General features: G+C 34.7%; 2 non-coding genes across 2 annotated transcripts; both read right to left on the bottom strand.

Moving 5' to 3' along the window:
- Nucleotides 1–2278: 2278 nt before the first annotated feature.
- TRNAD-GUC (transfer RNA aspartic acid (anticodon GUC)) lies at nt 2279–2350 on the bottom strand. Its single transcript has one exon. It is a non-coding gene; the product is annotated as a tRNA-Asp (tRNA).
- A 154-nt stretch (nt 2351–2504) lies between these two features.
- Nucleotides 2505–2575, bottom strand: TRNAG-GCC (transfer RNA glycine (anticodon GCC)). Its single transcript has one exon. It is a non-coding gene; the product is annotated as a tRNA-Gly (tRNA).
- Between the last annotated feature and the right edge of the window lie 1131 nt (nt 2576–3706).

The following is a 3706-nucleotide window of genomic DNA, read 5'->3' as shown; positions in this document are numbered from 1 at the left end:
AATTAAATGAAAATACCCATTAGGTGTAGACCAATTGGTTTGAGTGAGGTATAGTCCCCACCAGATCTCATGTTCAAACGACCTCATATGGAAGTTGTAAGGATGGAAGCCACTTATGGGTGAATTAAACTATCCCAAGGGTTGTTTAAGCTCGATCGAGCTTTGCACAATCCTGGTGGTAACATCCCACTAGTGGGTAGATCGCTTTTTCATTCAATAGATGCACTGGCCCTATCCTTGGTTTGGCCTAGTTACAAAAAAGAGAGAGTAAAAAATACTTTAAAACAGAGTGTTGAAGTAGGAGAAGGAACTTTCTATCTTGTTAAAGAGCTTTAAAATAGAAACTATTGTTTTTTTTATAATCTTTTTGACATTAAAAGAAAATACGAATGTTGAGGGATGAAATATTATATCTTTGTTTATTTGATAAGAAAATGTTTTAGAGGTTTTAAATGGAAATGAGTAGATGTTGCAAGGCTCTTGTTTTTCATGTAGATTTACACATGTTGTTACCTCAAATGCCTAATATCTAAGAAGATAGAGGCACAATGTGGCATAAATTATTGATGGCTTACGAATATGGTGTATAATGCCACTTGGGCGGATAAAATGTAGTGCAAGTGGTGAGGCATCATTCTTTTGGTGGCATGAACACATTTGGTGGTTGTAGGTTATGGATCATGATGCTAGACTGTGGTGAGAGGCATGTACACATTTGATGGATGTGATAGAGTTATATGTTAGACCGAAGTTGCAGAAGATTTTGGGTTTCTATACAGAGCCAACTTGATGAAGTGGTTGTATGTTTCCCATAAATAGTTTTGTATACAGGCATTGCCCAAGCATGGACGAAACTTAGAGTTTGCACGATGAGTGACTTGGATGTGGTCCCAAAGATGACTTAGATCCACATGACTAATTGATGGAAAGTTGGAATGGTACTTGGGTGTTGTACAATGAGCAATATCCTAGGCACCAAGAGACATGTGGCCACACTTTAAGGCGAGCCATGCACAATGAATGTGTTGGACCTGGTTGAGTTGATGTAGCATTATTCTTTTGGTGTCATGAACACATTTGGTGGTTGTAGTTTATGGAGCATGATGCTACACCTTAACAAGAGGCATGTACACATTTGATGGAGGTGATAGAGTTATATGGGAGACTGAAGTCGTAGAAGGTTTGGGGTTTCTATATATAACCAAGTTAATAAAGTGGTTATATGTTGCCCTCCTATAAAATAGTTATGTATATAGGCATTTCCCAAGCATCAATGAAACTTAGAGTTGGCATGATGAGTGACTTGGTTGTGCTTGCAGAGATGACTTAGGTCCACATGACTAATTGATGGAAAGACAGCAAGGCACTTGAGTGTTGCACAATGAACAATATCCTATGCACCTAGAGACGTGTGTGCACACCTTAAGGTGAACCATGCACAATGAATGTGTTGGACATGTTTGAGTTGATGTTTCAATGGAATGAGGCATCTTAGGTGTTTAAGTGGTGAGTGCCTTGGTTTAGGGAACTTGACTTGCAACACATTGTTTTGTAAGTAGTTGGTGTGCATTAACAACTTTCTAGAAATGATTGGAACTACGTAATAGAAAGTGGGTAGCAAAAAGACCACAAATCCACTCTATATAAGAGATGATGATGGTTAGACACCCCAATGAGGGGAAATAGTGGCATACTATTCATATTAAATTGGAATCCATGAGGCACTTAGGCATTCAATTAGTGGACTTGTGTGAGATTTTTTAAAAACACCAAGCACATAATTATAGGGTTTATTGAGCTTAAGTGTACAACTTGAGTTTTGTGTGCTTAGAGCTGTATGGATAAAGGTTTTAGGAAAGTCTAGGAAAGAGGCACATAAATGTCTAAAACATAGCAATGCTAGTTTGAGTGATATAGTGAAATTTAGGATATGCAAAATGCAAATCCATGAGTGCTTCCTACGCCTACCTTAAATGTCTCATAACATCTTGTGATATGGCTTCTTTGTGTGAATACTACCGATACTTACCATATATAATAGGGTTGAGTTGTATACGTGCAACCGAAGCACACAATATTAATTATTTTGCAATTGATTTCGGGGGCCAAATTGAATACTACAGATACTTACCATATATAATAGGGTTGAGTCGTATACGTGCAACCGAAGCAAAAAAATGTGGTAAAAACTGAATAATTAATTTTGAAATTGGAAAACCAAATACCAAATATTAATTATTTGCAATTGATTTCGGGGGCCAAATTAGAAAACAAAAGACGCCGTTGCCGGGGATCGAACCCGGGTCACCCGCGTGACAGGCGGGAATACTCACCACTATACTACAACGACAAGAGATGCTGGACGTACTCACATATTTATAGCTAACCGATGAGCAAATTCGGGGCGGATTACTTGGAGTGCCGGTTTCTTTCTCTGTTGACACTAGGTCTTTAATTTATTGCGCCTTCAAAACCGAATCGCAAACCAAAAACATAAACACCATTGCACCAGCCGGGAATCGAACCCGGGTCTGTACCGTGGCAGGGTACTATTCTACCACTAGACCACTGGTGCACATAGAAATTAGTAATATTTTTGTCGCCATCAGAATGGGATTTCTATTTCCACGATTTTCCAACTCCCTGGCCTTTTCTACTCACCGTATGTATGCATGAAGGGAAAAACATGTCCTATAATGAAGTAAAAACAAATAAATAAAAATGTTTCCCACATAGTGAGAATTATTAAATTGAAAACACATGACTCCCGTGTTTTGCAGGTAGATTTCCTTTTCTTTATATTTACGGCCTTTTCTTTGTCGATCTTTTAATTCTTGTACTCACATGACCCTTATAATTATTTTTAGGCATTGAAATATTTAACTCTAATGAAATCACACATACAAGAAGTTCATATTGAAATATATAAGAAGCTTTGTATTCATATATTTATATTGTAAATATAAAATATTTATTCATTATTTTTCTTTTTTAGAGCTGAAATAAAATTTTGTTATTTAGTATAGATATTAAAATATTTTAACTTTGTTTTAGAAAGTGAAAGTGAGATATTTTTATGTGGGTTGTAAGAGGTTTCATAAAGCTTTAAATTAAAACTAATCAAATATTTTTCACTCTTCTTTCTTTTTTCGTTCTTTCTTTTTCTTATTTTTTGTTTTTTTTATAGCTGATCATGTTTAGTATTTAGAGTATATTTTTATTTTAAAGAGAACAGTGGTCAACTTGACCTTGACAATGTTTTGTATTTAGAGTATATTTTTATTTTTATTTTAAAGACAACACTGGTCAACTTTAGTTTGAGCACAAAAAGAATTACACACTCCCTCATACTACAATGTAAAATGTACTCTAGGTGCCATAAAAGAAGAAAAATATGATGATTTTGATTTTAATGCTTCACATAATATTTAGTTTTAATAAAATTAAGAGTTGTTTTGTTTTGTTTTTTTAATTCTTTTCCCTCAATGCATGCATTGTAATGTAGTTAAGTAATGAAAATCATCTTCATTGTTGAAAAGGAAACAACATGTTTTCATGATGGCTTATTCATACTCTTTCATAAGCTTGGTGAGTTTTACATTTAGTGAGTATTTGATTTATGGAAATCAGACTACATATATTTGACAGGTAGTTGGTTTAATTGTAATGTTTGAGAATTTTAAAATTTATTTATTTTTTTTTATTT

The sequence above is a fragment of the Pinus tabuliformis genome, chromosome 1_2 (assembly GCF_031772625.1).
Source record: "Pinus tabuliformis cultivar Carrire ecotype Pingquan chromosome 1_2, CPIR1, whole genome shotgun sequence".
NCBI lineage: Eukaryota > Viridiplantae > Streptophyta > Pinopsida > Pinales > Pinaceae > Pinus > Pinus tabuliformis.
Note: the sequence above shows the minus strand (reverse complement) of the source record. Positions and strands in the feature narration are given on the sequence as shown.